General features: G+C 39.0%; 1 long non-coding RNA gene across 2 annotated transcripts in view; it reads left to right on the top strand.

Moving 5' to 3' along the window:
* Nucleotides 1-26,278, top strand: part of LOC123001278 (uncharacterized) — a 167,851-nt gene that overhangs the window by 75,897 nt on the left and 65,676 nt on the right. For both annotated transcript variants that reach the window (XR_006409959.3, XR_008959402.1), the window contains one exon: nucleotides 19,640-19,803. This is a non-coding gene — a long non-coding RNA (uncharacterized LOC123001278). The remainder of the gene's footprint in view (nucleotides 1-19,639; nucleotides 19,804-26,278) is intronic.

The following is a 26,278-nucleotide window of genomic DNA, read 5'->3' as shown; positions in this document are numbered from 1 at the left end:
GAAGAGAAGGGTTGCAACCTGTACAAACTGCAGCAGAAAAACTTAAAGTGGCCAAGGCACTTTCTTAGAAAGAATGTCCCCCTGAGGTGCTGTAGCTCGTGGCAATCTAAGCTGCAGTTTTCTCTTCTGTAAGAAGAGAGATCGATTTCTATTTGCATGCTACTATAGTTACTAGGTACACTTGGTATACACACAGCAAACCGTAATAATGTCTATCTCCTATGGTGGTTGTGAAGATTTAATAAACTATCACACGTAAAGCACAGAGCACAGGGTCTGACAAGTAGTGAGTGTGCGGAAATGTCAATCATTATCGTCATTATGAATCATGAGTCACGGCAAGAGTCAAGAGGTCTCCGCTATGGCTGATATAATGATCCAGAGCTCAGGTTTTGGAGTCAAGTACACCTGCCTGCAAATTCCCACTCCGCCATTCCCACCATTCCCACATACGTGACCTTCAGCAAGTTAGCAACGTTCCTTAAGCCTCAGTGTCCCCATCTATAAATGGGGCTGATAAATTATGTACCTTAAAGGGCTGCCATAAGAATTGTTTTTATATATGTACTTAGCACAGTGTTTTACCTATCAATATATGCTTTACATATCAATATATAGTAGATATTAATATTACTTGCTTATCTAATATAGTTTCATTATAAGGACATAATACGAAAGTAGCCCAAAGGACAAATGTATACCTACTAATCCATGTATCTTAAAGATACAAATTATTTCTGTGATCAATTGGCTTAATCATAAGCACATTCTTTAGTCCTAGGAAATCTTTCAAACCAAGGTGTTACCACATCACATAGGAGTTGAGCAGGAGAGCCAGTCACCCATAGAAACTAATCCTGAGGTGAATTTTCCTAGGAGAAAGTTGGATGGAACATTAATGAAAGTAAGCAATCCTGAAGTTAGAACAAACAACCCCCACATTATAGTGGCTTAATGCAAAATGATTATTACTGTTCATCTCACAGTTCAATGCAACTCCACAGGGAGGGTCTGCCTGCAGTCATTGAGAAGCCTGGGTCCACTTGTCAATGGGCTCCGCCACCTCTTAGAGCCTATTCCTATCCATCCAGTTGACAAGGAAGGGAAGAATACTAGAGGATCGTGCAAGATATTTTAGGGGCCAGTCCTGGACATGGCATACATCGCTTCTGCCTGTATTCTATTGGCTAGAATTCAGTTATATGTTGCCATTTATTTCAAGGATACGGAAAATTGTAGCCTTCCTGGGTGTCCCAGAGATCTAAGGATCACATGGCACTGTCTGCCTCAGGTGGGTAGGAGGAGTTCACTCTACATCTATCAATCCAATTTAAACTAGTTAAAAGAAAACATGCTATCCTGGAAAGGGAGACGTTGATTTTGATGCATCTGGAAAGAGTTACGAAAAGAAAAATTGGTCATGTCTGTTCCTCTTCTGATTTGACCTCTTGTTGAAATGAGAACCCTCTTTACCCCACATACATCTCACACACCACTAGGCGAGTGCATAGGAGAAGTGAAAGGTGGAGGTCTTCCAAGTCTACTCTAGATTATTTTAATACAAATACTGACAACAATTCTTCACTTAAAAAAAAAAAAAAAACATCAGGAACAAATGTTAACCTGGAGGGATGACAGAACAACATGTATAAATCAGGAATGTCCCAGACAAACTAGGGCATTCAGTACATATAGTCACCCTAATTTTGTGCCTCTTGAAAGCTATAAATTCTTTGGAGCTTTCTCCTTGAAGGTAAGTAATGTATCTTTCAGGTGCTCCAAATAGGATCTGCTTATCAAACAGAATCCACTCTGTCTTGATGAAACATCATTGCTCCAGCCTGAGAAGGGACTTTGCTGACCATTCCCTGCCCTCTTCCAGAGCTGGTTGTCCCCTAAATTCCAAGTGAAGAGGAGAGGACACAGAGACAGGCTAAAATCTACCGCAGTGCGCTAGTTTGGAAAAATGAGACAAAATGCACTTTCAACATTCATGATATATTTCACTTCCAGTTTGGGATTCAAAGGTGGGCAAAACCACCAAACACCTGTTCACCAAATTGTAGTTGAAAAAAAACAGGAGCTACACTCCCTGCACAGAAGCTTAAAACAGTTAGTTTTAGAACAAATTAATGAAATTAAACTTTATACCCCAGATATCAAGACCTGGTATTATTTATTTCAAGATATAGTTTAGACTGAAGAGAGAAATAGTTTCCAGAAAAAGATACAAAGCAAGCATGCAATTTTGTTGTAGTTTACAACTACAATTCTATCCCTACAATATCTCTTCTAGCAGCTTTCAGAGTTAAATCATAGTCTGCATCTAATTAAGATATTTCTTATTTCTAAAGATGTTACCAGGTCACTAGGCGATTTCACCAAATCATTCATTTACCTGTCTACTCACTCAAATTTTCATTCAATACACATTTGTCAAACATCTTTGGAGAAAAACGACACTTCAGGCTCTGTAAGTCCACAGTATTTTCCAGAAGAGAATCCTGTTAAGGCTGTGGCATGCTCCTTAGATATAGCCAAGGGGTTATTCACAATATTCAACAATGGTGGAGCACAGGCACCAGCCAATCAGAATGGCACCTTTGTATAGGCTGAATATTTGTGTCCCCCCAAATCTATATGTTGAAACCCAATCCCCAACATGATGGCATTTGAAGGTGGGGCCTCTGATAGGTGATTAGGTCATGAGGATGGAGGACGTATGAGTGGGATTAGTGCCCAGAAAACTCCTCACTCCTTCCACCATGTGATGGTACAGCGAGAAGACAGCTATCTATGAACCAGGAAGTGGGCCCTCACCAGACACTGAACCTGCAGCTGTTTCAATCAAGAATCTCCCATCCTCCAGAATGATGAGAAATGTTCCCTGTGCAAGCCACCTAGTCTACGGTATTTTTGTTATAGCAGCCAGAACAGACTAAGACACACCTCCACCACTCATTCAATAAAAAAAGATGGAGCTGAAGAATACAATGTAGCCACCCCAATACATACCAGCTGAAAACAGCCCTGGAGCAACCTTAATTCCTGAGAATGGAGAAGACAGATCTTTTTAGTAACTAATGCTTCAGAATGCTGTGGTAAAAGCAATAGTAGATTGAGCTGTAGTATAAAAAGTTCTCCTGTATTACTTTCTGAAGAACCCAAATATGTGAATCTACATTTCATTCCACTGTCAACTCGAGATGAAAACTAGAGAAGTTACTGGGTACCTACTATATACAAACATGGTACCCATGCCTTACTTTTATAATCTCTAATTCTTACAACAATCTTATAACTAACCCACTTTGCAGATGAGAAAGTAGTTTCTGAGAAATTCTCTGTTTTGCTGAGATCACATATTTAGCTCATGGTGGTGGGTTCAAAAGCAGGTCTGTCAAGCTCAGGTCATTTTCCCTTTGCTCTGATTTCATTTTGAGAAATAACTTCTTCCACACTGTGTTTACTCTTAGGAGGAGTGTGAAATTGGCCAGTCCTCTCCTACCCAAGGAGTAGACATGATCCAAGCAAGGTTTGATGAATTGCAGAAATGGTCACAATCATTTTCCACTGAATTTCCACCATGAATTTTGCAGCTCCTCTAATCAGGATCTATTTCCCTATCCCTTAAATCAGGGCTGGCCTTGTGTCTTGCTTTGGCCAACAGAATGTGGCAGAAGTGACACTGTGAAAGTTCTGAGCATGGGCCTCAAGAGACCATGCATACTTCTACACCACTCTTGGACCCCTGTTCACCTGTCATGTGAACAAATTCTTGCTAGCCTACTGGAGGATGAGAGACCACATGGAGGAGAAACAAGTCATCCCAGTTGAGCCATCTTGAAAGGACAAACTGTCAATCAACATAGCAGATAATGGAAGATGCATTAAGCCAGGCTAAGATCAGCTGCGCCTGCTCTACATCTGCATAAATGTTCAGCTGAAACCAGCTCAAACTGTCAACCTACAAAATCATAAACTGCACAAACATTGTTTTAAGCCACAAAATTTTGAAGTAGTTTGTTACCCAGCAAAACTTAACCGATACACAAGGATGGAAAAGACATATGATAAATCCCAGAGGGGGCCCATGACAATATTTTGAACTGCCTCTTGCTGCTTAGGTCACCAGATCTCCCCTGATTCTTGCCCTCTCCCAGCCTGGCTCTCTAACATCATTTTTGATACCGTGAGACTTATAAGTTCCTGTATCTTTATAAGTTCCTTTTGTTTAAGTTTGTCAGAGTTTCTGTCAACCAAAAAAAAAAAATCTCTAACTTATCATATAGGCTTTGGTCCAAACTCTTCATTTTGCTGCTGAAAAACTGAGGCCAGAGAGGAAAGTTAGTTATCTGCCCAGAATCGTGCATCTACTATCAGGCAAATGCCAGGACCAGAATCTAAACAACCTAACCTAGATAGCAAGACCATTATCATCATACAAAGCCATCACCCTAGTCATGACAGAAAACAAGTCAGTATCACCAAAATACATAAGGCTAGCTGTAGTACAAACCAATCACTTGACACAATAACATTTTATTCTCATGCTTCTCACTGGCTGGTCATAGATTTTTCTGGTGGGGTAGTCTTTCCATGTGCTCATTCAGGGACTCACGCTTCTTCTGTATTGTGGTCCTACCCCCTCTAAGTCTTAGGGATTCCTGCCGTTCAGCCAGCACATGAGAAAAAAAAGAAGAGATGGTTCATAAGAGGGTTTTATGAGCCAGGCCTGGAAGTAGCACCTATCACTGTTCTCAGATTCCATTGGACAGAGCTCAGGCACATGAACATACCAAGCTATAAAGGAAATGTAGTCCAATGATGTCCCAAAGATGAAGTGAGAGCACAGATATGGGCAAATCTTGCCACAGACTCTTAGCTGGTTTTATACTTAATCACTGAGATTAAACCCTTTCTGCTCCTTAGTAAATGACTCCATTCTGAAATGTGACCAATAAAAGACACACCCACTTTTATTGTTGAATAAAAGATAATGAAAAATGTGGCTCATGCATCAGAAAATCCAGAAATTGAGATCCTTACATTTGCTGTACTTTGCTAGAGAGAAAGCTCTAACAGAGACCAGACACCCAGTTCAGAATATACTACTGTTCCACCACAATATTCTGTACTATTTCCATTTGTTCCACAAAACAAGCCTGAGATTGGGGGGCAGGGATTCTACAAGTAATCATTTGCCTTCTTTTGTCTGATGGATGGCAAGTTTAGCTGTTTACCAACCACTAGATTACTCTTCAGATTTTGGCATTACATTTGAATCACTCAGATATGTTTAAGGAAAAAAGTATTTCTCTGCTTCCCACTTCCCCAGCGGATTTCTTTTCCCTTTCCAATTTCATAAGAAAGTCCTCGGGAAAAATAGACTTATAAAAGTATCAAATTAACAGATGAGTTGAGCCTACATTTTTCTTTTCCCAGGATATATTCTAAATACCAAAAAAAAAAAAAAAAAAAAGACGAGACATAAAGTGAGACCTATCCATCCACATTCCAAGACACGCTCCAGTTACCCAATCACTGTAGAGCATTGCCAGGTCACAGAGACCATGATTTGGACAAGAATGCACCTATTTCCAATATATTCTAGTTATTTAGTTGATACTGAAGACTCTGACCAGCTATTAAGTAGCCAATGGACTTTGCCAAGGAACCTGCATGGAAGGTTCTGTGGCATCTTATTTGCTGTAAATTAGAGCACATTGGACCACAGAGCACGCCTCTGAACAGCTGAGATTACAAAACAAAGCCCTGGAATGCATATTCTCTCATTTACTGTTTTCACATTTCTCTGTTTCCAAAATATTTGGCTACCTTTTCTTTCTCCCCCACATCCAGCTCTTTTTTAAGGACAGAGAAGAAATCTAATTCTCAGAAAATGATTGGTTTTCAAAATATGCTAAGCATTTAGACATTTATTAGAAACAGTTTCAGTTCCTCATTAATCAAAAGCAAGTTATTATTGATTTACAATGGATAGCTCATCTGATATTCTTCAGGCAGTCATAAAAAAATGGTCTGAGCATTAAAAATGGTTTAATGTCTTTCTGGCAACAGCAGCGAAATTCAGTCAATGACAGCCCCTTCCAACTGGATGAAAAATGGGCCATTCTCACTGTGTGTTCTGCTCACTTTTGCATCAGTGTTCCAAATAACTTGTGTTCATATGCATTTATTTTCACATTGGGTTCATTTATCAGCGAGTTCTAGATATTCCATTCGTGCTAGAGTCCTTTTCAAAGTGAGAAAGAATCCTCGCTAACACTATCATGTGCTTAAACTGGACACGTTTTGCTATAGCGAGTTTTTTACTATAACCTGTGAGAGTTTTTACTACCTTTAGGCAATCTCAATGAGAACAGGTTGAAGCCTGCTTTGCACTTCCTTGCTAGGAGCATCAGATCTTGAGTCAAACTGCCAAGTTGAATTCCTGGCTCCACCACTTGAGCAACTTATCGACTTTTGGTAAACCTCAGTTCTTTCCTCTGTAAAATGGGAACAGCAAGAGCATCTATAGCAAGGGTGAAATTTAGATGAGGTTTCTAATTCTATTATAGTACCAGGATTAGAGATTCTCTATTAATATAAGATTTCTCTAATAGAGATTTCTCTATTAATACAGGCTATTGGCACAGGACCAAGACTGTTAATAGGTGAATATTAGCAGCTTTGCCCACTCCTTGCTTGCTAAAAAGGACTATGCCTTGCCAGCTCAGTTGCTTCCTCTCCCCTAGTCCTCCAGAAAGGTCCAGCCTTGCCAGACTAGAGCAAAGGGGGAGGGGTGCAGGGAAGATGCAGGCCAACATAATTTCAGGAGTTTCAAATAATAGAAAGGCACTGGTGTAGTATGTGAGGAAATTTGTTGAAAAGGGAGATTTGAAATTATGTTCTTATGGTATGTTCTTACATTTATAGTATTCAAGAAATGCAAGTAAAAGATTTGATTATTTCTAAAATTCCTTTTGAATGCTGGACCCTGGTGTGTGTGTGTGTGTGTAACTACTATCCTGATTGGACTGGACCACTTGGGTTATTGAATTGAACACATTTACTATGTCTACCATTCTTAATTAGTGTCATTACTTAGTATTATTATATGTTCCGGTTTAAGCTGGCTGCTCTGCCCTTAATCACTAATAGCACCTTGCTTTCACTTTCAAAAATGTCCTGGTGAATTCAATAACATTTATGATCACCCTCCTACCACTACTGCTGTCACTGGTATTATCACTTCTGTTAATTTTTTAAATTTGCATTTGAAATAATCAATGAAAACTATAAAATTTTATATCATCTATCTACACTTGGAAAAATATTTTTTCTTAGATTTTTTTTAGCAAACAAATTAGTTCTTCGGACAATTAAAGCACCTCAAACCCACTTGGTCCATAAATGTTAACTTCTAGGTAAAAGTGAAATTTTAGATACCATCTGAACCTAACTTATCCAATTAGCTCATTCATATTTCCAAATGACATCTCCAAATAATCTCTCCACCAAAAAGTCCCTTTCTTTTCAGATCTTAAAAAGACAGAAGGCAGGTACCAAAGTCAGGCTACTGCAGGTTCTTAATGTGAACACTTTGCCCATAAGAACGCAGAAATCTAATTTATATGACGAAGTCATTTTACACTTTCAGGTCTTCAGACGCAACAAGCACCTTAGCAGCAGGAGCAGAAATCTTCTTTAAGCTTAATTACCCATCAACCTTGTATTACTCAGTTTAGTAATGAGTAATCACTTGTTCTTTAAATATTAATCAAGACTTACAATAGGCATAAACTGGTCAGCAAATCCACTAGGGAAGGAAGAAAAAAAATAGTCCAAGTCACAATTAGCATACTTGTGAACTTGATGCCCTATATGTTAGTTTTTCCTTCCTAAAAAAGGTAAGGTCTAAAATAATTCCAGTGGCAGTATTTCCATTGTGTAGTGAGCATCTTAGGATGCCAATTACGCATTGCGCTTATTGTCAAGCCTTTGAATTTAATGATCTTCCTAAGACATACATGAAGCATATGGAGATGCCATTACAGGATTTAATTTTAAGGGAGAGAGAGAATCCATTATGAATCTCTGAAGGCAATTATAGTGAAATATTCATTGTTCTCTACTTGGAAATTGTTATAAAAACATTTTAAAAAAATATTCTTTACAAAGGAAATAGTATAAGATGTAATATGGACATGTTTTCAAGCCAAATAGACCCAGTTCTACCTTGAAGGAGGAGGACAGTGAAGATAAACATGGAAGTAGAAAAAAAACAAAAAGTAAGCATTTGCTGAATGAGTTATCCCCAGGTTCAGCTTGGTGGCAATGAATTTTTACAGCTCTTTCCACTTTTCAAGGTCTCCTCCATCTTCCTTGGCTATCTGAGCCAAATTTCTCTCTTTCTCAACTTCTGTCTACATTTCCAAAATGCTTCTTTGGCTTTGGTCCTCTAACACCACTCAATAAATGTGTTCACTACCTTGGGAGTATCTGTGGTCATATAATTCCATAATCATATTCCTAGATGATATGTTGCAATTCATTTAAGCTGGATTAGTGCTCAGCATGAGCTCACAAAGATGTCCATGACAGTGGTCAACAATGACTTCATCGTCTAAGGATGAACTCAGCAGCTTTTCAACATCTGCAGAGGGGAGGCCCATTTCAATGACAACCAGAACCTCAAGGTTAAAAGAAGTCCTAAGAAATCAAGTACCTCTAAAATCTGAAAATAACTGATTTCATAGATCACTATGGAGCAGAAGACTGAAAATGCGCCTTTGGCTGGCATTGTCATGGAAAAACAGAACTGAACATCTTTCAAGATGTTTCTTGAAGTTATGATGAAATTCCTGGGGCAACATACCAAAGTGAAAGCAATGTGTACAAAGCTGAATATGAGTGACTGACAGAAATTTCCAAGTTCTGATCTGTACACACTCTATTAAATATGATCAGATCTATTAAAAATGCAAATCTATCTGCATATATGCTTTCAATTCTATGGCCACATTTATCTCTTAAACTATGCCCAATTCCTCTTCTTTTGTATTTCATTTCTGGGAAAGTTTTGTTAACTGATTTTGTTCTCAGATGCTATCACTTTATTGTCCACTACGTACACTCTATTTTTATTTTTAGACTTGTCACGACAACATTTGGAGGATAACTCCATTTTGCTAAGCTGCATTTTTCATTGCCATGATTTTCTTTCTGTAATTTGTCTTTCATAAACTTTCAAAATTATTTTGGGGCCATTGTCATAAAGTCACATCATTTACCTAACAATCTTTAATACTGTTGCATTTCCTCTAATTTGTTTAAGAAGCACAACTGAGTCATCCATGCTACATCTAGGAAAACAGTGCAGAATCAAACTTAGAACTTAGTTCTGTAAAAGTATCTAGTAGTCTTCAAAAAAGTATCTAGTAGCCTTCAGGTTACCTGTCAAAGGGAGTTAATGCATATTTGGTTCAGTGGGTTTTTTTCTGCTTCCTGAAATCGTACCTGGCAAGTTAAATATTGAAGAAGGAAGAGGGAAAAAAAATGTAAGTAATAAAAAAACAGCATCGAAGAGAAAAAACACAGAGGTGATATGGGAATATAGCTGTCCCAGACGGGAATAAACTTCTAGGTATACAGAAAATTCATCTTTGGGTTGGGTGGAGGAAAATAAAGTTTCAATAAGAAAAAATTATTGTCAAAGAGAAAAAAATGTGGTACCATAGGGAGTAGGGCACTAGGAAAATTGCTTAAGGGTGGGACCACAAATGTCAGATGAACAAAATTAGGCGGAGCCCAGAAATAAAGTGAAGCCTTTATTAGCAGACCTGTTGATATAACAATCTCATTGTTATGTAAGACCCAAGGAATTTCTCCCATGATCCATACCATTCCTCACAATCGACCTGCTACCAGGGTAAGATGCAGGTCTTTTCAGGTTTTGGGGACTTAACAAATATGTCTGTGATAGAAATATTGGAAGCTTAGCCAATAACTTCTGGCTCCTGACACCTTCTCTGCAGTAGAAATTAAAACAGAATAAATATTCTCTTCACTAAGTATTTTGATGAAGAAACTGGGCACTGAACCATGAGACTTTGCTGAGGTTCCCAAAGGTCAGATGTAAAACCAACATCCTGTCCTCAGTGAACTTTCTCTAAGTGGTGCCTCTTCCAGAGGTAGAAGGAGAATTCGGAGACCAAACCAGAAGACTCCAAATAGTTTGTGATTGAAAGTAAACATATGTTTCTAACTCATCAGCTTTTAGGAAATCAGCAGGTCTTGCTATATTTATCATTTAATACTTTCTGTAATAACCTGTGCAATTGCTCTCAGATTTAAAACGTGCTATTTACATAGAATCCAAAGACAACGATTACAAAACTCCCAATCACTTGCAGAAACAGACAAATAATTTCACTCAATTAATCTCTGTAATAAAAACATATTTAGAAGCAAAAAGAAATTGAATCTCTCTATCGCTGGGATCTACATGCCTGGTCCCAGGTTGAGCTAAAATGTAACCACATGTATCATATTAAGATTGTCAGAATTTTTTTTTTCATTGAAGAACACTGTGAGATTATTTTTTAAAGATTTAACTTATTTATTTGACAGAGGGAGAGGGAGAGAACAAGGAGGAGAAGCAGCAGGCAGAAGGAGAGGGAGAAGCAGGCTTCCTGCTGAGCAAGGAGCTTGATGCGGGGCTCAGTCCCAGGACCCTGGGATCATGACCTGAGCCTAAGGCAGACACTTAACCGACTGAGCCACCCAAGCGCCCCAAGAACAGTGCTATGTTCTCCTTTGTATCCCAAGGCTCTAGGAGGGTGGGGTTATGTGGACTATGAAAGCTGCAAATCAAAGACCTTGATTTTCCCAAGAAAATTTTGAAATAGATATTTGTTCAGCAAAGAATAAGAAACAGAATTTCAAGCAAGCCCTTAGGACTTCAGAGAAAACAGACTGGCCTGGTCCAGGCAGAGCACAGAAGTTTATCTGTGTTTTCTTCCCATCCTCTACTTCAGCTACCACTCCTAGGAAGCAATGGGCACTCAGTGACTCCCCTCAAAGATCTTAGGTGAGAAAGCGTCCTTGCCCTTGAGCTACACAGAAATGTGTCTGTAGATGTTGAAGGTCGGTACCCAGGAAGCAGAGCCTCAGACGGTGGTTCTTGTGTGAGACATATATAGAGGGAGGGTTCTCAGGAGAAACCTGTGAGGAAGCAATGGGAGCAGGATGAGATAAGGGGATGAGTTAGGCAAAGGCATGCTTTCAGAAGTCCAGCCTGAGCCTGATCCCTTAGGGAATTCTAGAGAGTGAATGGCACTATGTCATTGGTCCAGCTTGTTGAACAAGGAGCCAACAATACCTGCTCATCAGCCCCATGAAAATGATCTGGGTGAGCCACCTATATTATCTGTTCTAGCAGGTGTGTAGAGCCATTGTACAAACATGGAACGTCTTCCAAAACAATTAATTTTGCTTAATATTTAAAAGGTCATGGTTTGACTGGGTTTTTTTCCTGTTGGCAAAAAGTAGAAATTTTTTTTCTTTATGTTAGGGCAAAATGATGTGTATTTTTAAGATAAAACAAGAGGTTTCCAGCACCAAACTAATCATGTCACATCTTTAATCAAAATTTTCCAAAGTCTTTACTCTTGGAAATATTTGTGGTTCGTCCAACAACTCTTTGGGGAAATGGCCATGAGATTTAGGTGGGTCCCACTCCTCAGGTCCAGGGATGACAATATGACCAGTCAATCAAAGTTGACATCCTCTTGTCTCCAGTGGCTTGTTCAGACAAAGGAACATGATCCAAGTAAAGCCACTGAGCATTCTCCCCATGACTTTTAATAGAAATATAATGAAAACATTACCCTCTTTTTGCAAGGGCTGCTAGATGTAAGCCTAGACCTTTTGGGGCCATATTTGCCTAAGAATGAGGCTGACCCACAAAAACCAGAGTTGACAAACAACTGAATATAGCTGTGTCTGAGGTCAGTACAATCCTGGACTTCTGGTTGCCTCTCAATTACCCTGCAGTTAGTTTTAGCTGAAAGAATACTGATCACTAGAGTTACCCATCAACTGCAGGATAAAATCTAAACTCTTTTGTAGGAAAAATATGGCCTTCTACTGACCCACACAAATCCTTCCCCTATCAATCCTCTGCCCATCCCAATTCATGTCCTAAAACAGTGAACATGGGCACCTGGGTAGCTCAATCAGTTGAGCATCCAACTCTTGATTTCGGCTCAGGTCATGATCTCGGGATCATGAGATCAAGCCCTGTGACAGGTTCTGTGTTCAGCATGGAGCCTGCTTGAGATTCTCTCTCTCTCTCCCCCTCTGCCTATCCTCTTGCATGCTTTCTCTCTCTCTCTAATAAATAAATAAGTAAAATCTTTAAAAACAACAACAAAAAACAGTAAGCAGCTCACCATTCTCCAACCTCACAATGATTTCATTTCATGCCATCAGACTTTGAAAAGACCCTTGCCATTACCTGGAATGCCTATTCCCTATCCTTAGACTTCTGTTAGATTACTTACACTTCCACCCAATCTTTTCTGATAGTCTCAGCCTCCTGCAAGGTGCTTTTTCTCCATGCTCTGCCTTTGATGGGTTGTGTGGCAAAGACTGGTTGTCCTGTTTCCTTACCATGCTCTTAAATTATCTTCCAAAAAGGATACACTTTTTCTTTTTGTATCCTCAACCTGAAGCAAAATAACATGTACTAAGCGGGAGCTCAATTAGTGTTTGAGAAAGAAGAGAAAGAAGAGAAAGAAGAGAAAGAAAAGAAAGAAAAGAAAGGAAGGAAGGAAGGAAGGAAGGAAGGAAGGAAGGAAGGAAGGAAGGAAGAAAGAAAGAAAGAAAGAAAGAAAGAAAGAAAGAAAGAAAGAAAGAAAGAAAGAAAAAGAAAAAGAAAGAAAGAAAGAAAGAAAGAAAGAAAGAAAGAAAGAAAGAAAGAAGAGAGCATGTGGGATGAAAAGAACCAAGATTCCAGAAAATTCCAAAATACTCTTGTGTTCCAAGAAACATATCTTCACTTGTAGAACTTCATATACTTATTCCAATCCATCAGAGAGATATTTTCAGATAGGGGTTTCTCCTCCTACCTCACACATCACATTCTTCTAAAACTTGTCTACGAATTAGACTATAGCTTCCTAACAAAATACTTTTTTATAATTTTATTTCTGCCACATAAAAAAGGCCTGTAAGGCAAGAACTTAAAACTCAGTATTACTCCTCCAAAATCTCAGAATATATTGCATTCCACTGAAGTTAACAAAATTGTCTATCGTAAAGGACACAGTCATGAACTGCTTAGCTTGGCATTCAAGTTGCTTGCAATCTGGCCTGATATTTAAATTATCTAATCTTCAGTTTTTCATCTATGAAATGAGAATAACATAAATTCCCTGATAATGTTAAGAAGAATAAAATGAGATGGTGACACACAAGTAACGACTTAATAAATATCAACATTATCTTCATCTTCATTACTAGTACCTCTCTCTGTTGTACCAGAAAGATTGTGCATCTATTCCTGCTTTGTTTCACCTGTCCCCTGTGCCTGGAATATCTGTCCTAGTTTTTCCTTTCCTCATCTCCTCTCCATCTCTCCTAACCAATCCTAAGATTCATCTCCTTAAACTACCTTCATGACAATCAACATGGCTTCAAATCTCTTTATTAATTCTTGGACACTCGAAATATAGAAGTACTTTTAGCTTTAAGTGCTCTGTCAATTGCAAATAAATGGAATCTTTTCATTGGTGAATTGGAGACTAAATGATTGCCTTAAATCCAAAGGTGGTTACATTCTTTTCTCAGTCCTATCTGCTAGTGTTCTATAAGATTTTCATCTCTGATATTTGATATGATAGATCCTTTTTATTCAAAAGCCAACCCACCAAAGAATTTGCAAAGCTAAATTTCCCCTCATCTACTCTAGTCAATTATAATGGCTTCCCAAAGGCTACAGAGGGCTTGGGAAAGGTCAAGGAACTTAGTATGCTAAAATCACCTCTGTATATTCTAAGTCTTTAAACTGGGAAATTCAGATGTGGTAATATGATGAGTGCTAGTTAACCAAATGGTTAACAATTTACTACATTTCTCCTGTTCCTTCGCCCTCCTTAAATGGAATCTTCCTGTAAATCCATACCTACTCCCCCCCCCCCCAGTTTAGTGAGAAAGTCATGATGTTCTAGTCATTGTGTGACAAATCCCTTCCGTTCACACAGGGAAATGTTAATTATCTGCCAGGTTTCTGTAATCCTTCTCCACACTCCTGGGAGAGGCGAATTTCAAAGTGACAAGTGACTGTGAGGTGTGTCCCACACTATCCCCAAGAGAAAGGGGCCCCTTTTCACTCATGTGGCTTCCTCTCACTCTTGGGGTAACAGGAGTGTCAGGGAGCTGTGGAGGAGATATTCCAGGCCTGGAAAGTTTAAGTCAAGGCCCACTGGGAGGAGTTTGCTAAAACCTTCCAAATCCTTCTTGCTGTTGCTGATTTTTCCCCCCTCTGGAAATCATTGAATACCAAATAGGACATCCATATGGAAATCCTTTGTGCAATCCAAAGGTTCTAATGGCATTACTTTTGGGAAACTACAGAATTTGGCTTATAAGAGTAAACTGGCTGGTCCTTCCAACTCCAATCTTGGCTACTTCTTCCACTGATTCCAAGATAATACTCAATCCGTTGACTCCCAAATTCCAAATAGCTACTTTGTCCCCCAACACTATCAAATGGAAATGGATAGGAAATATTTAAGAACTATGTCATTCTTAGTGTATGACAATGATGATGTTGATCCTTACTTCATTTATTAAACACTTATTCTGTGTTAGTCATTTCAGACTCTATATCTATTTCCCCTTTTAATCCCTCTCCCAAAATATTATTCTACATGAAAGTCAAATGATCTTTGAAAAACACAATTCTGACCATGTCATCCCCTTCTAATATCATTCACAGGTTCCCATTTATTATCCACACATTGCAAATATTCATAATAAGAATTATATAGCTAACACTTAGTGGGTACCTACCTACTACTACTATGTGTACCAAACACCATGCTACAAGATTGATATGTATTAACTCATTTAATCCTTATTAAAAGCCTCTGAGTTGAATACTACAATTACTAAATCCTCATTTCACTGAAAAGGAAGCCAAGGTTTAGAGAAGTTTAGCAATTTGCCTAAGGATACACAACACAAACAACAACAAACTACTTCCTCCAACACTTCTGTGTGATGGGTCCAGAGCTCCCATTGTTAAGCGCAAGGCTTTGTGGTGAGTTTTCTAAGATAAAGCCTATAGGGCCTTTAAGAATGACTAAACTCTTAACTACAGGAAACAAACTGAGGGTTGCTGGAGGAAGGTGGGTGGGGGGATTCGGTAATTGGGTGATGGGCATTAAGGAGGACACTTCATGTAGTGAGCACTGGGTGTTACACGCAACTGATAAATCACTAAATTCTACCCCTGAAAAAAAAAAAAGAAAGAAAAAGACTAAAAATTGTACGAATAATTACACCAGGTGGCAGGTGTAAACCAGAACTCTCCCAGGCAAACCAAAACTACCCATAGGGTCCTACTGCTCTGACTGCTGCCCACCTTGCCAGCCCCACCACCGACCAGTACCCCATTCATTCTCTGGATCCCCATTCTACTGCTCCTCTTTCTATTCCTTCAATAGGTCCTGCTGCCTTTGGATATGGACCTCTTTCTGCACAAAATACTCTCCCTCATCTACTCCCCTCACTCTCCTCTCCTGGTTGGCATGCTCATCCTTCAGCCCTCAGCTCACAGAGTGCCCCTGAACTAAATTAGGGAACCCTTATATTCTCCACAGGATGGCATAACTGTGATTTTGGTTAACATCTGTCTCCTCCACTTCCTTCTATGCTCCATAGGGGAGCTGTTCCCCATTCCCTTTAGTACCCCCGTACCTCGCAGAGGTTAAATGCTTAACAAATATCTGCCAAAGGAAAGGAGGAAGGGAAAGAGAAAAAACCATACGTAATAAGACACTGACTTTTGCCTAGATTGAATAGATATAAATTTACTCATTAATTCATTCAAAAAATATGTATTAAGCATTTCCTGTGTTCCAGGTACCATTCTAGGTGCTGAGAATTTAGCTGGAATAAGACTGGAAAAGTGCCCATTCTGTATAATAATCACTAAACCCGTAAACAAATAAGCAAGACACTACATCAAAAAAACCAATGATGTACTGTATGGTGACTAACATAACATAATAAAAAAAATAAGCAAGACAGTTTCAGATGGTTCAGAAAGCAATACAAAATAAAACAGTGTGATATAATATAAAGTGACTGGGAGATAGATATAAATTTAGTAGCCAAGAGTTCATTGCAAGTTGACATTTGTGCTGAGTCCTGAATGATGAGAGCTCTGTAGAACACTCCAGGTGGAGGGAAAAGCTGGTGTTGGCTGTGTGGGATAGAAAGGTCAGTTTGACTGGTGGAAGTATGACCAGGAAAGCATGGCTGAGAGAGGGGTTAAGGCTGCAGAGGCTGTTTCATATAGGACATTAATAAACTGTAAGGAATTCATATTTTATTTCATGTGCAGTGGGAAGTGCTGGATTTTAAAGAGTAGAATGGATTGCTTTGATTAACCTTTTTTTCTTTTTTTCTTTCTTTTTTTTTTTAAGACCACTCTAGTGACTGAATTGAGAATAGACTGGAGGAAAAGGGCAGAAGCTGGGAAAGAATTGCAGTAATCCAAGCAAGAGACAGGCAGTGAATGAAGAGGTACTTGGAGGAGGTGTGGCCTAGCAGTGTTTCTCAAGCTTGACCCTGCACCTGAATCACTGGAGATCTTGCTGAAGAGCAGATTCTCATTCTGCAGGTCTGGGGTGGGGCCTGAGATTCTAAATTTCTAACAAACTTTCAGATGATACAATCTTGCTGATCCAAAGACCATAGCTGAAAAGCAAGAGTCTATAGAACTTGATAGACGGCATTTGGAAGCCACAAAAAGAGAAGAATTGAGGGTTATTTCTGGGTTTTTTGTTTGTTTTCTTTGAGAAATTACAAACATGGTAGCGGCATTTACTGAGGTGGAGAGGTTTATCACCATTCCTGCTTTCCAAGTGACCTTACTGGTAGGGTAGAATACTTTTTAGGAGGATTGAATAGCAACTCACTTCGGCACAGGAGCCAAATTTGGGATTATGATAGTGTAAAATCACATTTCTGGCCCAGTAGAAAACTTACGCTTGAGCTATGATGAATCCAAGCTCTTAGCAGTAAAATGACCCTTTGCTGATGAGTCTGCATGCATTGCCAAGTACTTGGCTAAAAAAAAAAAAAAAAAAAAAAAGTGGTTTATGGATCTTTTTTTTTTTTTCTTCCCCAGAGACATCAGGTGCCTTTAAAGGGTGGTAAGAAATTGGGTCATAGCACAGCTGAAGTAAATGGGACAAAGGAAATGAGTCTTCTACTTTTGTACATACTGTCCAACAGTTTTTCACTTGTCCCTAACAAGCTCACAATCTTTATATTCCTGGCAGAACTTGTTTAACTCCATAGTCAACAATTCACCATCTTCAGACTTCATCATGCTTTACAGAAAATGAAACCCAGTCACTGAATTGCTAAGCAACTGCTAAGTGTGCTCACAAATGAAGGCTTTTTATATTTACAAATCTGCAAACTGCTCTAGAATTCTCTGCCCTTGCTCAAAGATGTCTTGCAGAGCCAATTGGAAATTATCTGGCTCCAGATGTGCATAATAAATTGAATCTGACTTTATAAGTTGTAGGACTTCACTAGTTGCTCCTAGAAATGGAAAAACATGGCAGGTCCAAGACTCTCTATACTATTCAGGTTCTTTTCGTGTCTCTTCTCCTTTGCCTCTCCTGTCTCTCATGGGCTGGTCAAGTGAATCTTGTTGCACAGCTGTCAACTGGAATTGTGTTTTGCCTGAGTTTAAGGTCTCCTCAAAATAGGGTTTCCAATAGGCCCAGAGTATTTCTGATTTGGAAGGGCAATTTGAGTTGGAAAATATGATTTTTTGGCCTGAAGAAAAATTTTAAAAGATTTATAAAAATTCCCAGATTGGACATCAACTACCTCTTACTAAGAATATTGTGCAAATGCATCAGAAACATATGGATTAAGTTCCCCCCGAATTAAACATGGGTTTCACACATGAAGGAGGTGGGAACAGGGGTTGGTATAGAGAGCATGACAAAAAGATTTCAAATCTATGTTAAATCAAAACCATCTGAAAAATACATTTTATAAATGAATGAAAATGCTACTGTTATGTCCGTTCATCCTGTTTTGGAATGTTAAATTTGTTCTAGTTTAGAGAGCTTTTTCTTGACATTGGTCTTCAATGATAACCTGATAAATCAGAAAGAAAACATTGTTTTCCTGGGCCTCTTTTATATAATTTTATTAGGTTCCATTCGTCAGCTTTGATGGAGGTAAATGGCCTATAAGCATTATCTCTTCTCAGGAATTAAGTCTAGGAAGCATTTTCCATGATCACAATCTAGTGGCATTTTCTAACCATAGTACCTTCTCCAGTGGGCTATGAGAAGATTAAGTAAAATGCATCATTATTTGGCAAATGGGAAATAGGCCTGCACTTAAGACTCATGATCCCAGCATGAAGCAGAATATTGAGCAAAAAAGAGATGGTCTCTACTTACTTCTTTATGCATTTTAATAGCAATTACAGTACAAACCAACCAAAAAAAAAGTGACCTTGATAACTTTCCCTGTGTATAGCCAAGGTCAAGTCCAACTTAACATTCTTTTCTAAAAATGTTGCTTTGTCACACTGCCAAGGACAAAGGAAAGTTGAGTCCAACTATATATCTTTTAAAATCTTGGGAATGTTTTAACAAGGAGAGAAAATTTTCTCATAATTACCATATAAGATGTCTGGATTCAATGCCTGCTATGCTCCTAGAGTTTGAAAACAGTGAACTGTCCCTTAATCCTGAGTTTTTCTTTATTTATTCCATGAATCTGCATAGCAAATCCTTCTTCTAATAAACAATGTCAAGGCAAATCTAAGTCAAAGTCTGACAAATTGTCATTTTTACCATCTTAGAGCAGGCCAAGGAACTCATTTTTACAACTGGAATCCAAAATTACCAAGCTCCTTACAAGGCTGGCTTCCCTCTGCCCATCTTGGGGCCTTGACAACAGCCCTTCCCTCTGCCTAGACATTAGAGTCTCACATTCTTGTACAGCTTATTCTTTCTCACCATTCTGATCTGTGTTCAAGTCCCCAGCCCTTGTCCCGGTCATTCCATAATCTATTAAACTGCTTATTTTCTTCTCTTAGTAATTTATCACTCCCAGAAGTTATTGTGCTGTTACATTTATCTAGTAGTTTATTTCTGTCTTCCCACAAACTGTAGACTTCATGAAAGGAAGGACCATATCTGGCTTGTTTACTACTCTATCCTCAGCAGCTAGGACAGGAACTTGCCAAGAGTAGATACTCAATAAATATTTGTTAAATGGATGAATTAATTAATTTATAAGCCATGTAACGATTGCTGTTAGTGACTATCCAAATCTCTTCACCAGTTCTATTCATTCCCAGCTGCTGTGTGGTCCATGCTGCTAAGGACTAATGCCTGTGCCATTCCCTGGAGGACTATCCTTGGACAACTGGAGCACCTCGTCTATAGAAAGTTTACAATCCCCTTGAGGCATCCCATAGACAATGACTGATTAGTGCATGGAGGACAGAAGCCCAGCTCTCAGGTAAAACAAAGTTGTGTGGTATCATTCACACTCCAGAGCTCTTTGCAGGATCAGACTGAAGCTAAACTTTATCTGAAATCTTGTTTTTGCTATGCTTCTTCCATTTCCTGTCCTGCTTCTCTCACTTCTTTTCTCCCTTAACAAATAACTTTTCCCTAAATCCTTGTCTCATGCTCTACTTCTAGGGAACCCAGCCTAAAATAAGACATAAATAAAAGTTCATGAAATCAGCAACCATCCACAGATAATTGTAGGCAGTGTCCAGTTAACATTAAATTTGTGTTTATAAACAATTGCCACTGTGTGTTCTGAATGCCAGTGGGGAAAGAGAAGGTGTGGTTCTTACAACAGTGGTCCAAGAGTCCTTGCAGCTATTGGCAAGGACCCGTGTATTCATTTGTATACCAAACTGCATTTGTAGACTACATTAATGACACTCCTCATACAAATATGTATGTATATATGGATGGAGATGGATTTAGCGATACTAAAATTTATTTTATAATGAAGGGTAATTCTTGGTCACTTTATTTCTTATCAATTTCAATACTCTTGGGTGTGTAAAATTTTTTTAATGTTAAAGAGGGATTCTCATATTCTAAAAATGTGGATATTGTTGATTTAGAAAATGAATTCCCAAAGTAAAAGAAAGGGATAACACTGTGTCTAAAGAATCAACCTAGGAACTCAGGGTCAATTCTAAGAAAAAGTTGCCTTCTCTGCCTCACAATCTCTTTCTCCAGCCACTTTCCTAAACTCTTTCATCTATTTTTATTACCTGAAATTCCTAAGTTGGAAATTCATTTCAGTTAATGAGCATTATCTTTAAAAATTGCCAATGTCTCTGGAAGGTTTAGGGGATAGCAACCATCCCCACTTTAGTAAGAAATTGCCAAGCCATTGATTCAATAAATATTTCTTGAGAACCCATTATGTATAAGGAACTAAGTTTATCTAGCCAGGGATACAAAGTTCCATAAAGGACAGGTCTTTCCCTGAAAGAAAAAAAAAAAAAAGGAGGGGGAAAAAAGAGAAAAGAAAAGCAAAGTTTTCTTCTTATCATCTGGCTAACAAAACTTTGAGCTTGAAAAATTCCAGTGAGGCTGGAAATAAGGTAGTCAGAGGTATGAAACACAGAAGGATCAAGGATGTTAAAACCCTATAAAAGCACGAGCAGGTGAGAAAGAGAGGTTCCAGGAAATGAAGATGAGAAAAGAAAGTTGGTATGGTCAGAAATGTTGCCTGAATCAACAAGGAAAGGGAGGAAAACACCCAAAAAACAAAACAAAACTAAACCTCTCGCTTCCCTCTCCCCAGTATATGATGTAGTTTTTGACTTTAAATTCAGGTTAATGCTACTATTGATCTCCTTTATGTATACTGTAATAAATGCTATTGACATATGACAGGACTCCAATCACTCACTCAGTCACCTTTGCAGAAGGCAATGCTGTTTTTCAGACCTACTTATTAATATGTATCTTAACATGCAATTCAATCTATAGAGCACCAGGTCTTTGTCCACAGGCTTATGATGATACTATTCATTAAAGATGAGCTATGATTTGGGAAATAGGCCAGCATTTTTCCCCATGAAGTAACGTTTGTATTGGCTAATAAACACTCCCATGTTCAACACAGGACGGCTTTGTTACCACATATACCTCACTGGTTTTAGAGCCTATCTAGAGGTTTGAGGGGGAAATTTAGACATTCATTACAAAAGGCATGTATCGATCACCTATTATGCACCAAGTGCAATGCTATGCACTGGGAACACGAGTCAAACACCTCACTCCACGAAATCCAATTTTGGGATCCCAAAGAAGTAATGATTAATTCTGCCTAGTGGAATCAGGGGAGATGTTGGGATGGAACTGATGTTGTCTATCTGGTCCTTAAAAGAAAAAGAGGTGGAAAAGGAGGTAAAGGCACCCCCCCTAGCCAGAAAAGCCTGTGCAAATATATTGAAATAGGAAGTGTGTGGTCTAACAGGGAGAGGTGAAGAGATTAGTAAAGCTAAAAAGTAATGCCTGAACACCTCCTCATGTGTTTAGGGCCACTGATCATTTGGGTATGTTCTTTTGTGAAGTGACTATTAAAGTCTTCTTCCTATTTCCCTATGGGGTCATTTGGCTTTTTCTTATGAATAAATAGTAGCTCTTTATATATTCAAGATATGAGTCCTTCTACCAAGCATATATATTGTAAACATTTTCTGATCCATGGGTTTCCTTTTCTCTCTCAATGATGTCTTTTGAAAGACAGGGGATCTTAACATAACCAATTTATCAACTTTTCCCTTTATGCTTAGCACATTTTGGGTCTTGTTTAGGAAAACTTTTCATATTCATACAATTCATAATTGCTGAGAGTTGTAAGCAACTAAAATGTCCATCAAGAGGAAAATGGGTAACTAAATATCACTTCAATGGAATATTATATAGTGATGAACATAAACAACTGCAATCATATGCACAATGTGCATGAAAAAAACATGTTACTGATACTGTAAAACACATACCTTAAGATTCCATCTATGTAAAATTCCATAAATGGAAAATCTCATCTATGGAATCAGAAGTCAAGACAATGGTTATAGTAACTAGGAAGGACCTTGAGGGGCTTTTCGGGTGCTGACTGTCTATCTCATAATCTGGTTGCCAGTTTCATGGGCACACAAGTTTTACAAGAATTCTTCAAGTAGCACATTTTTTTGCATTTATATTTCCATAAAAATATTCATATTTAAAAATATAAGACAAGGTCACCTGAGAAAGAATAGTGACCCAAAAAATTAGGCTGGAAAGAACAAAAGATCTAGAATTTAAAGACCCCTACTGAGAAGTTTGCCAAGATTTAATTAGTTTTTTAGGTTCAGGCTTTAGACAGACTAATTTGCCTTGTGGAGGACTGAGGTAAGTGTATATCTGATAGGAGGCAAGGCGACCCATCTGGAAGCTCTACAATAGCTCAAGTGAGAGATGAGGGGCCTGATTGGAAGAAAAGGCAGTCGCAGTGAAGAGGGATGAACTTGGGTTTTCCCACTGAATGTTTCTTTAAAATCTACTCACCAGTGTCATAAGACCATAAGCACCTGCCCAAAGTGTGGGGGGCAAAGGCCTACAAGTCTTCGACAGATGTTGAGTTTTCAAACAACGAGAGACCTTGATAAACATACCTCTCTCCTGGATTTATGAAGTCCAAGCATTTTTGTCTGGCTCTTGTCTTGGACTGTAAGACATGAGTGCTGATACAAATCCACATATGGATTAGTGGAAAGTTCCAGAACTGACACAATATTGTTTGAACAAATTTTTCCTTTCCTCCCTTTTCCTACCCTCCCTTGCACACTATTCAAGTCTTCTTGCTGGGTGGTTTCTACTTGTCTTGTTAATTCCTTCCTCTGTCTGCACGCTTATTAGGAGAAAGGATGATTCCTTTTCTTGGAAATGAGGACCTCTGGAAGGCAGAAACCACACAGGGAACTCAGGTAGGCAGCATGATGCAAGATGGAGCATGAGCAAGGCCTCTAGGAACAGAGAGTGCCATGAAATCTTCCATAGGCAGAGGATCAGGATCACATTGGGGCCACCTCCGACAGGCAACAGGGTGGGATACAAACACCTTGCTGCCATCAGTGTCCTCTCCATTATGTTCATCAGCAAATATTTATAGGGCTTCTCAGGCTGAGCCACCCACTCAATTACATGCTTTGTGGGAAAGGGCAGGAAGGGAGCATGATGTGAAATCATGATCCAAAGACCCAGGGTGCACCCCACACCATCTTGCCTCAGGCCCTGTAAGAGTAGACTTTGCCCACCCAAGATTCCCTAAGATTAAAAGAGGTAGCATGTAGAAACCTAAACATAGCCTCTCAAAGAGCAGAACCATAAACTGAGAGGAGACAGAAATTTTCCAGTCAAATCCTGTTATATCCTTTAGGGCATGTTCTCTTCTCAAGATCTTTCTTTGGAGATGATATCCTCACACAGTTTTCAAGATTTTATATGAGATGGTCTCTCTTTGTATATTTCTTGGACTCTCATCTATATTTTATATCTTGCCACCTATGAAAAGTTTGCTGACGTGCTCCAAAATCAAGTCCAAATTTTACCTCCCTAAGTTTGCTATAGGGCTTTCTCCTGGAAAACCAAGATGTCAGAATAAAATTCACCCTGCCCAGAACAAAAATAACAATGTTGGCCCAGAGTGTGGTTTTTCCACTTGTCTTTTCCGAAGGAGCACAATCTACACAGAGCATTGCTCAGCCTCAAGGGCTCCCACATCTGCAGAACAAAAGCACCACTGCTTTCTTATCTGAAGAAATATGGCCTCCTCCACTCAACTGGAATAACTCCTGAGTCTAACTCAGGTCACATGTTGCCAGTTCCAGAGTGGTACAACATTACAGTGATTTAGAACCCAAGAGAAGGAAGTCTTCTCTCAGACCAGGTCAAGCCTGCTTAGCCCTCAACACCAATTCACTCATGAAATGACATAATTCTCTTATTTCCTGGCCAAAGAGTCATTAGGGCCACCCTTCCTTTACTGCGCCCACACTTTGTCACTTTTGAGAAGCAATCTTTAAGTAGGCATATATCTTATCTACCACCAGTAGGATCAGCCAGGCCTATCTCCCATGAAATATACCAAATCAAAACTGTGTCTCACTGAAGTAAATTCTTCATTTTTTCAAAGAATGTGGAAAACGGTACTTTTAGCCAGCTAGTCATCTATATTTGGAAAATTATTGGCATTTCCAGTCTAGAGATGAAAATGGCACTAGAAGTTTTTCCATTTTTCCTTCTTCCCATTGCACAGTTATTTTGAAACCTTTCTTATAGTATCTTCTGAACTGGTACAAGTCATACCTAGAAGTGTTTCTCAGATACTTCTACCAAAGCTGTTCTTCTAGCATAAAAGAACATTGTACTACTACACCAGAGATCTGAGCAATAAACACATTATAGTCTGCCATCATTGCAACTTTTGTCTTTGAAATCTCATGTTTTTCTTCAAAGTTCAGGTGCTACTTATATACTCCTTTAAATTATCTGTTCCCACTTTCAGTAGAAAACTAGTACTATAATTTACATAACATCATCTTCAGTTGGTATTCTAGAACTTGCACCAGGTTTTATTCTGCACCAGGTTCTATTCTGTAGATAGACTTGCATGACTATGGGAAGCTATGAACAAGTTTCATAAGAGCCTTTGGGAAAAGGGCATAATAACTCATTTTAGTAAATATTAGTTTATTGAATTGAGTTTACAGAGACATGCTTATGTCATATATAGATTGGAGTAAAAGAAAATAGAAAGAATGGATGGATGGATGGATGGATGGATGGATGGATGGATGGTTGGATTGATGACTGAAAGATGAGAGGTAATCCCTTGTCCCCTTCTTTGGGACAAAAAAGAAGATCATTCTGGGGAGATTCTGTATTTCACTCCTCTGTTGAAACATCGGGATGGAGCAGGACTTTGAATTCAAGTGGATGGCTGGTTCTTCAGCATATGTAATCCCAAGCCTAAATTTGCAGGTGATTTTTATCTCATCTCTTTCAAATTACCATTATCTTATTATGGAGCATCTGCTCTATTCTCCAGCCTGGCCAACGCTTCATAAGTGGGCAGCTTCATACTTACCATCTTAATTCGTACCCAAAGCCCTTCAGATAATCTTCTCTGGTAAATATGGAAAAAAAGGTAACTATCATAACACAAAACTGGATTTCCACATAGTCAAAATAAGTCAGCATGGATGAGGAGGATGAAGGTTATCTTGGGTCCCAGAAGACTTTAGGTCTAGTTGGTATTAATCATTATAATAGTAACATGGTTTATTAAAATCTATGTGTAGATTCATATGGGTCATCAAAATCTATGCAGACTCAATAATTCAGAGCCCATTATTGCTGGTTCATAGATGCCATTACCTGAGGTCCTTCTGATATTCCCACTTCTATTCAGGCCCTCTAGGCTCTTCTCCTGAACAAAGACTTGGAGAAGAAAAATTCCACCCACCTGTGATGTTTGCCCTACCAGAAAGTCTAGTTGTAATGTATCAAAATCTCTGTAATTGCTCATAGTTCAGTTCCGCCTTCCTTCCTATCTTAAGTTGATGTCTAGAAATAGAGCCCAAGATGGAGATTCACATGGAAGTAATTTATTGAGAAAGGAGAGAGTAGGGGAAGCAGGACAGGCAGAGTAGGGTGTGGTCTCAGCTGGAGTCTATCCTTAGTCTGATCCCACAGGGAGCTCTGCAGCATGGATTGCTCCACAGAGTTGCCCCCTGCCCTTTCTGAGGCAAAGGGTCCTTTAGTGCCCCTGTATCAGTCAGTCATTGGCTATGGGCCACACCCAGGGGCAAAAGAGTTGCTTAACTTCCCAGGCAATTCCAGGCTAGGCAACTCCCATTTGGCCAAGGGCTATTCTCCAGAGAAAGAGACAGCTGTAAGCCATTAAC

Source organism: Ursus arctos, unplaced genomic scaffold (assembly GCF_023065955.2).
Source record: "Ursus arctos isolate Adak ecotype North America unplaced genomic scaffold, UrsArc2.0 scaffold_16, whole genome shotgun sequence".
NCBI classification, from domain to species: Eukaryota; Metazoa; Chordata; class Mammalia; order Carnivora; family Ursidae; genus Ursus; species Ursus arctos.
Note: the sequence above shows the minus strand (reverse complement) of the source record. Positions and strands in the feature narration are given on the sequence as shown.